The sequence below is a fragment of the Phoenix dactylifera genome, chromosome 4, assembly GCF_009389715.1.
Source record: "Phoenix dactylifera cultivar Barhee BC4 chromosome 4, palm_55x_up_171113_PBpolish2nd_filt_p, whole genome shotgun sequence".
Taxonomy (NCBI): domain Eukaryota; kingdom Viridiplantae; phylum Streptophyta; class Magnoliopsida; order Arecales; family Arecaceae; genus Phoenix; species Phoenix dactylifera.
In genome coordinates, this window is record NC_052395.1 from 9,796,498 (window position 1) to 9,806,564 (window position 10,067).

General features: G+C 36.9%; 1 non-coding gene across 1 annotated transcript; it reads left to right on the forward strand.

Annotated features, from left to right (window-relative positions):
* The first annotated feature begins 6,924 nt into the window (after nucleotides 1-6,924).
* On the forward strand, nucleotides 6,925-7,031 carry LOC120110724. Its single transcript, XR_005511859.1, has one exon. It is a non-coding gene; the product is annotated as a small nucleolar RNA R71 (small nucleolar RNA).
* Nucleotides 7,032-10,067: the final 3,036 nt, after the last annotated feature.

The following is a 10,067-nucleotide window of genomic DNA, read 5'->3' on the forward strand; positions in this document are numbered from 1 at the left end:
TGAGCCACGGGGTGGAATGATCCGTTTGGAAGATGAATGCTGGGACGTTGCAGACGTTTGGGAAGCTCCAGATGTTGACGTTGGGAAATTAAGAAGACTCGGCTTGGGACTCTTCTCCTCCGATGGCTGCTGGCCTCCTCCTCTTCCGTCGCACGCTCCATCGGATGGCTCCTCCTCTTCCGTCGCACGCTCCATGCTGAGCTGGGAAGAAAATAGGGGAAATGGAAAGATGATGAGATGCCGCTTGGAATTGAAGAGCTGGTTTAGCTTAGGTCCCTTGGGTCTGATTTAGGTCCCTTGGATTTGGTTTAGGTCCCTTGGATGAGATGCCATGATGCTTGGAATTAAAAAGTCCGTTTCCACGGTCGGTTGGGAAATTAGAAAATTTCAAAGCCCCCATGCTGTGGATGTTTGGAAAATTTATTGAGCTTGGGCTGCCAGGCATTCGGCTCAAATCCAGAGTTACTGGGTCTCTTGGATGAATTTCACTCAAACACAAATAAAACATTAATTAATTAATTTTATTAATAAAAATTAACTATAATACTAATTAAGATAATATGAAAATTTTACTTTTGTACTCTCATCACACCCCCCAACTAGCTTATTGCTAGTCTCTAGCAATTTAGTGTGAAAATGATAGAATGAGAGTGCAAAAGTATTATTTATTTTTATTAATATATATCAATATGTATGAATTAAAATAAATACTCACTTTCGAGAGCATTACGATTGCACTTAGCATGTGCAACAAGCCGTTAAACCCCTAGGTTACCCTAGTGGACGAGTGTTGTCTCGTGAGGGTTTGCAGTGATGTTACCCACAAACATCGTTTTTTTTTTTTTTTTTTTTTTTGAAATCAAAAAGATACTTTAAAACATAGCAATCCTTAAGGCAAATGTAAATGTGATGTTTCAGAATACCTATACCTCCACCACAGTTGGGTACCCCTTGAGTTCTAGGTGCACTACTCAAATTCACAAGTGTTAACTACCATTTGTTAGCTTCCGACCCACTAAATTTTCCGAATATCACATGTTATTTATCCAGAATGGTTCGCATATAAAAAATGAAGCTATCAATCCCAACTAGACATCCCAGGTACACAGAGTTCTAAAACAATGGAGTCAAACCAGTCATCCACATGTCACTTGGTTTAAGTTTAACTAACTCACTCATGTTTAAAATATTATTATTTTTTCTTCTTCTTTTTTTTTTTTTTTGAAATATATGACTACAACAGTCCAACTCCATTAGGCTCTAGTAAGGTCCATGTAACGAGCTTTGGGTCAATGACTCTTGATCCAGTTGGCTCAAGGCATTAGGTGAAACACCCCTCGGACTTAATTACTCGAACCAGACTACGCCACGAGGCCAGACTAATCACTTATTTCAGTTATTTTCACCTTTTTACGCGAACACTCGCTGCTTTGTAGGCAAGAGGCCCGGTTACTCAGTGAAGACAAACTGTATTATTTCTCTCTCTCTCTCTCTCTCTCTCTCTCTCTTTTTATATACATATGTAACGTGACTGTATTGTGACTATAGGTCAACCAAGGTCAGAACATAAGGCACCCAGGTAATCTAGCCGGGAATTTCAAACTCAATCTTTATGTGAAAACCAAAACATGGACTTTAAGACAAGGACACTCGTACTTCTTTTGCGAATAAGGTCAACAAACAAATAGGTAACACAAGTGAACTTCTGAGGCTTTCCTATTGTTATTGAATACTTGTGTGGGGATCTAATAATAGGTCTCTAATAAGTCATAATATGCTCCTTGCCTTAATAGCTACACATGTTTATTTCTTGAAAAATATAGTGGTAATTAAATGCAACAAAATATATGTTTGTTATTATTATTACTATTATTATATTTTTGTATTATTTTTTATTTATATATATATATATTTAAATCGAGATTTTTTTTTTTTTTGAAATATATGACAATTGGTATGATATATAGAAAAATATAGTAATCTCTCCCCCCAACTTAAATTCAACATTGTCCCCAATGTTTCAACATGAATGCATTAAATATGATAGTATGAAGGATAATAAGGCTGAAGGTTAGAATTTACCTGATAAAATGACTGCACACTGTTGTTGCTCACCAATTATCATATGAAAGAAAGAAAAATTATGTACAAACAAAGGATCTCTAGCAGATATAGAGATCAATCCTGATAAACAGGATCTCCCAGATTGGTCGATTCAACTTCTGGGGTAAAGTTGTCCAAAAATAACTTCAAACGTTGGCCATTTACTTTAAAAATATTACCGGTGTTTGGATTCTCTATCTCAACGGTTCCATACGGATAAACAGTTTTAACTATAAATGGACCAGTCCACCTAGATCTCAATTTTCCTGGAAATAAATGAAGTCTTGAATTATACAATAGAACTTTCTGGGAAGGCAAATGTTTTTCTCATAATATTTCTATCATGAAAGACTTTCATTTTATTCTTATAAATTCGAGCATTCTCATATGCTTCATTCCTGATTTCCTCTAGTTCATTAAGTTGAAGTTTGCGTAGTGAACTAGCCTTATCCATATCAAAATTAAATCTCTTAATAGCCCAGTAGGCTCTATGCTCCAATTCCACAGGCAAGTGACACGGTTTACCAAAAATAAGACGGTACGGAGACATACCAATCGGAGTTTTAAAAGCAGTACGATAAGCCCAAAGTGCATCAGTTAAACGCAAAGACCAGTCTTTGCGATTTGGGTTAACCGTTTTTTTCAGAATATTCTTAATTGATCGATTTGATACTTCAACTTGTCCACTTGTTTGTGGATGATAAGGGGTGGCGACTTTATGGGTGATCCCATATTTTCGCATTAAAGCCTCAAAAGGCTTATTACAGAAGTGTGAACCCCCATCACTGATGATGGCTCGAGGCGTTCCAAATCTGGAAAGAATGTTTTCTTTTAAAAATTTTAAAACAGTTTTGTGGTCATTATGTTTGCAAGGAATTGCCTCAATCCATTTGGAGACATAATCTACAGCTACTAAGATGTACAAATTTCCGAATGAAGGAGGAAATGGACCCATAAAATCTATTCCCCAACAATCAAATATTTCGATAATTAAAATTGGGTTAAGAGGCATCATATTCCTACGGGTTATCCCACCTAACTTTTGACAACGCTCGCAAGCTTTGCAAAAGTTATGGGAATCTTTAAACAAGGTGGGCCAATAGAAACCGCACTGTAAAATTTTTGCAGCCGTTTTCTTAGCAGAGAAATGACCACCGCAAGCTTCAGAATGACAAAATGAAATGACACTAATAAATTCGTCATTAGGTACACATCTCCTAATAATTTGATCTGGGCAGTATTTGAAAAGATAAGGATCATCCCAGAAAAAATTTTTTATTTCAGTCAAAAATTTTCTTTTGTCTTGTTTATTCCAATGACTTGGTAGTTCACTTGTGACTAGAAAATTTGCAATGTCTGCAAACCAGGGTGAAGATGTGATCTCAAACAGTTGCTCATCAGGGAAAGTGTCTTTTATGGGTGAATTGTCTAAGGAATCTGGAAGAGTCAGACGGGACAAGTGATCAGCTACTACATTTTCTACCCCTTTTTATCTCTTATTTCTAGAAAAAATTCTTGGAGCAGAAGGATCCACCTAAGCAAACGCGCCTTAGCATCCTTTTTTGAAAGAAGGTACTTAAGGGCAGCATGGTCAGTGTAGATAATGATTTTGGATCCAATCAAGTAAGACCTAAATTTTTCTAGTGCAAATACTACGGCGAGTAGTTCTTTTTCCGTAGTGGTGTAATTCATTTGTGCACTATTTAAAGTCTTACTTGCATAGTAGATAACATAAGGTTTTCTTTCTTTTCTTTGCCCTAGAACTACCCCAACTGCATATTCACTAGCATCACACATAATTTCAAAAGGAAGTGACCAGTCAGGTGGTTGCATGATGGGAGCAGAGGTCAGTAAGCTTTTAAGTTTATCAAAAGCTTTTTGACATTCTTCAGACCACACAAATTGAGTTTCCTTTTGAAGGAGATTACATAAGGGTTTAGATATTGAGCTAAAATCTTTAATGAATCTCCTATAAAATCCTGCATGACCCAAAAATGAGCGTATGTCTTTGATAGTTTTTGGGTTGGGTAAATTAGCAATTAAGTCAATTTTAGCCTTGTCTACTTCAATTCCTTCAGATGAAATGACATGCCCGAGAACAATTCCCCTAGTTACCATGAAATGGCACTTTTTCCAGTTTAAGATTAGATTCTTCTCCTCACACCGAATTAAGACTAGTCTTAAATGGTCCACACAGTTTTCAAAAGAGGAGCCGAAAACAGAGAAATCATCCATGAAGACTTCCAAAAAATGCTCAACCATGTCAGAGAAAATACTGAGCATGCATCTTTGGAAGGTTGCAGGAGCATTACATAATCCAAAAGGCATTCTCTTGTAAGCAAATGTGCCAAAAGGACATGTAAAAGTGGTCTTTTCCTGATCTTCAGGATCAATTGCAATTTGGTTGTAACCTGAAGAGCCATCTAGGAAGCAATAAAATTTGTGGCCTGCCAACCTTTCTAAGATTTGATCAATAAAAGGTAGAGGAAAATGATCCTTCCTAGTGACAGAATTAAGTTTTCTGTAGTCAATGCATACACGCCAACTAGTGGGGACCCTACTTGGAACTAATTCATTGTTGGCATTTTTGACTACAGTAACACCAGATTTTTTCGGGACCACTTGGGTTGGACTTACCCATTTACTATCTGAAATTGGGTAGATCATACCCGCATCCAGAAGTTTCAGAACTTCTGCTCTAACCACATCCTTCATGTTTGGGTTTAATTGACGTTGAGGTTGACGAGAAGGTTTGGCATCAGCTTCTAGGTAGATTCTATGAGTGCAAATTGAGGGACTAATTCCCTTGATATCAGCAATTGTCCACCCTATTGGTTCCTTATGTTCCTTGAGAATTTCTAACAATTTTAATTCCTGATTTTGTTCGAGTTGGGATGATATGATCACAGGAAAAGTCTCTTCTTGACCAAGGTATGCGTACTTGAGCTCAGATGGCAAAGCTTTAGCTCAAGTTTAGGTGCTTGAACACTAGATGGTAGAGGACTATTGTTGCGTGTGGGCAATTCTTCAAAACGAGATTTCCACCTATCTGTATCCAACAAAGGAGCTGAATCTAATATAACACTGATTTCTCTAAAGTTTTGATTGATATCTGTATTTCCGAAATGAGTTAGGCATGTTTCTAAAGGATCAGAAGAAAGAGATGGGACAAGAGCATCTTCTACAATAGAGTCAATCAGATTAACTCCATGAATTTCATCATTTTCGTTATCATTATCGGGTTGTTTACAAATGTTAAATATATTAAAATCTATAGTCATATTCCCGAATGACATTTTCATTATTCCATTTCGACAGTTGATCAAAGCATTAGAAGTAGCTAGAAATGGGCGGCCTAGAATGACAGGTATTGGAGTGGTACAGTTCATGACAGGCTGGGTATCTAATACTATGAAGTCGACCGGAAAATAGAATTTATCAATTTGGACAAGTACATCCTCGACTACTCCTCTTGGTATCTTTATAGATCGATCGGCAAGTTGGAGAGTAACCTTGGTGGGTTTTAGTTCACCAAGTCCTAATTGTTCATAAACTGAATAGGGCAGTAAGTTAACACTAGCACCTAAATCCAGAAGGGCTCGTTGTATCCTGAAGTTTCCTATGATGCAAGATATGGTAGGACAACCAGGATCTTTATATTTAGGTGGGGTGTTGTGTTTGAGAATAGCACTCACCTGTTCAGTTAAAAAAGCTTTCTTTTGTACGTAAAGCTTTCGCTTTATGGTACAAAGATCTTTTAAAAATTTTGCATAAGATGGGATCTGCTTAATGGCATCTAATAAAGGAATGTTAATCTTTACTTGTTTAAAGATTTCCAGAATTTCTTGATCAGGTACTCTTTTTTTAGCTGCAAGCAAGCGCTGAGGAAATGGAGCAACTATCTTGTGATGCAGTATTGGATTATTTTGTTCATTATCATCTTCATCATTCTTTTCAATAGATTTTTTAGGTTTGTCATCTTTTGTTTGAATTTCTTTGTTAATTATTTTTCCACTCCGAAGGGTTGTGACAGACTTAACTTGCTCAAATTTAGGTTGGGATGAACTTGCTTCATGGACCTCATGTTGACCCTTTGGGTTAGATTGAGGTTGGGCTGGAAATGTCCCTCTTTCCCTAACATTAAGTTGAGCCTCAATTCTACCTACATAATTTTTAAGTTCTTGGAGTGATTGCATTGTATTCTGATTTATTTGAGTCTGCCCTTGCATGAAGGTTTGCAAAGTATCTTCAAGGGATTTCCTATGTGGTGGCACATAAGGAGTAGGAACAGAATTTCCTTGAGATTCATTGGCAGTGGGTCCATGTCTCCAGCTAAAGTTAGGATAGTTTCGCCAACTAGGATTATATGTTTCTGGAAATGGTCTTTTATAAGTATTAGTGAAATTTGCTTGATCATGCAACACTTCTTGAAAAGCAGGGATTGTAGGACAATCCTTGGTTACATGTGCATTACTCTCACAAATTCCACATATACTTTCAACAATAGTTTGTGCTTTTCCTATATTGGCTTTGCTTAATTCCATGGCTTCAATCTTCCTAGTCAGATTAGCAATTTTTACATTGACATCATTATCATCTTTAATAAGATATATTCCTCCTTTTGCATTAGGTGCTATTTTTGATTTTTCATTTTTATCTGTTGTATCCCAAGCTTGTGCATTTTCTGCTAAAAGATCAAAATAATCCCAAGCTTCATTTGGTTCCTTACTCATGAATTCACCATTACACATCATTTCTACAAATTGTCTCATATTGGAGGACAAACCATCATAAAAGAAACTAATGACCCTCCAAATTTCATATCCATGATGTGGGCAAGCAAGTAGAAGGTCCTTAAATCTTTCCCAACACTGAAAAAATGTTTCTCCATCTTTTTGTGCAAAGTTCATGATATTTCTTCTAAGTGTATTTGTTTTATGTGTTGGGAAGAATTTCTTTAAAAATTCTCTTGTCATTTCTTGCCAGGTAGCTATGGTCCTAGGCCTTAAGGAGTGTAACCATGACTTAGCTTTTTCCTTTAAAGAAAAAGGAAATAACTTAAGCTTAACTACCTCTTCAGTGACATCATTGAAATGAAGTGTTGAACATACTTCATCAAATTCTTTCAGATGCAAATAGGGACTTTCAGAATCAAGTCCATGAAACTTTAGAAGTAATTGGATTATTCCTAGTTTCATGTCAAAAGCTCCCGCAGCAGTAGGAATAACCATACAGGATGGGGTACTGGTCCTAGTGGGTTGTAGATAATCACGAAGCGTTCTAATAGGTAAGTCATCTTGAAATTCATTATCTCCCTGATTACTACCATTATCTTCCATTTGATTATTGAATTTTGAACAATTAATTTTTTATCTTTTGATTCAACTCGAAATAATCTATTCGTTTTATCTCTTTGCCACAACCGCATATACTGACCAATTAACCAGTCGACTTTTTTTTTTAATTATTATTATTTATTTATTTATTTTGTATATATATATATTTATATATATATATATTTTAAAGTTTTGGATGAGTATGAATATTACCTAAAGCTATGAATATTGACACCCTGCTACTAAAATTATTCACAATCAAACAGTATCAAAGCATAACACCCTTATTTCTAATGTTTTCCTAAAAATTTCTAGACAGCTCCTAACTGGTTTAAAGAGTACACTTAAGCCTCCAATCCGGTCTAATAACCTAGTCGACCAGGTAAGCTCCCAGGTAAGTGGAGGGGTCACGATGCGTATAGCAAAGGTCCCACTTAAAACCCACTTTCCTCGAACAGAAACTGTCTCCCTTTAATCACTTAAAGGGACAAAGCTTGCCTAGACATCGACTGGGGTCATAGAGCAAAATTGGTGCAACTTTCAGTGGTCTTCGTCCTATTGAGCTCGATTATCCTTAGGGGCCAACGTCTAGTTAATTTTAATTAGGCTTAGGATATTTATGCACTTGGATGATTTTTGGGCTAAGGACGAGTGATGAAATCCCGACCTTATCTTGTTAATGGGTTCAGCCCTTAAATTATTTTATGCAAATGCTTTATACTATATGCAACAATCAAGAAGATTTTTAACATTTTATGTCATGACATTAAATTGCATTTGAATAGTTGATCAAGCAAACTAGCTAAAAAATTTTTCTTCTTTTTATTTATTTATTATTTTTATTATTTTATTATTTTAATTAATAATAATTTTTTTATTTTTTTTTAAAACAAGAGTAAAATTCTAATCTAGGAAAAATAGGACTAGTATGAGCAAAATAGGAAAATTAATTTAAATACTCACGGCCGGAGTTCGTTCACTCCGGGAATCCAAAAATGTGATCTTGATCTTCTTCGTTACTGGTCCTGCTTTTGTTGCCCTTGAATCTGAAAAGATTTGAAATTTCAGCTGTGTTAAAAATAAAGAAAAATTGAAGAACTAGAAATTAAATATTTGAAATTTTTAGCCTTGTTCTTGTTTGCACGTTGCAAATCCCCGGCAACGGCGCCAAAAACTTGCTACGATTTTAATCTTGCTCTTTTAAAAAGGGAAATTAAACGTAGGATACCCCAAGTATAGGGTGTAGCAAAGTAATATTCTCGGTAAGTCCGAGATCGAATCCACAGGGATTTGACAGTGAACAAAAAACTAAAGGCTAAATAATATTCGGATTGTCAAAATATAACTAAGGCATCAGGATTCAGCCTAGCACTTCATCATGTTTTTTCTAAAATCATCTATTATCTCAGTTAAATAGATTTAGTTTTATGGGCAGCATTACAGTAATTCTATTTTAAACTACAGGGATTTCTAAGCATCTGTTATACCCGGGGGAAATAACAAATCAAAGAAAATATATAAGTTTGAAATAATTTCTATAAATTTCCTGCACCATAAATTAAATCAAAAACATTAAAATCCCATTGATGATTAAATAAAATACATGAAGAAAATACTAGGCTTTTTCCTAGCCTTAGCTAGAGGAGATTTAGCTACTCATATGAAATGGGAACATTTTATAAAAGGGATTAGCATAGAATAAATAAAATAAACATAAACCCTTTTTTTTATCTTTCTTCTATCAAGGAAACAGAGCACTCTGTTTTCCTTGAATCTTCTCCCGTGGCCTCTCCTCCTTCGTCGCACGGCTAAGAGGAAAGATCGGAAGAGGGAGCTTTGCTGGTAGATCCTCCCGTGGCCTCTTCCTCCTTCCTCCCTCTCTCGCTCGAACTTGGATGGATCTGTCCGGCTAGCTGGTTTGTTCCGTCCGGCTGGGAATAATGCCGATAGATCCTCCTCCTCTTCTTCTCCCGTGTAGGAATGAATCCCCCCCCCCTCCTCCTTCTTTCCGTCGGCTGCCGCTCCTCTTATAGCATGTTCTTGAGATGCGGGATGAAGTTGAATCGCTTGAGACTCTTCAGCTGGGAACGTTGCAGAAATTTGAGAATTGATGAGCCACGGGGTGGAATGATCCGTTTGGAAGATGAATGCTGGGACGTTGCAGACGTTTGGGAAGCTCCAGATGTTGACGTTGGGAAATTAAGAAGACTCGGCTTGGGACTCTTCTCCTCCGATGGCTGCTGGCCTCCTCCTCTTCCGTCGCACGCTCCATCGGATGGCTCCTCCTCTTCTGTCGCACGCTCCATGCTGAGCTAGGAAGAAAATAGGGGAAATGGAAAGATGATGAGATGCCGCTTGGAATTGAAGAGCTGGTTTAGCTTAGGTCCCTTGGGTCTGATTTAGGTCCCTTGGATTTGGTTTAGGTCCCTTGGATGAGATGCCATGATGCTTGGAATTAAAAAGTCCGTTTCCACGGTCGGTTGGGAAATTAGAAAATTTCAAAGCCCCCATGCTGTGGATGTTTGGAAAATTTATTGAGCTTGGGCTGCCAGGCATTGGGCTCAAATCCAGAGTTACTGGGTCTCTTGGATGAATTTCACTCAAACACAAATAAAACATTAATTAATT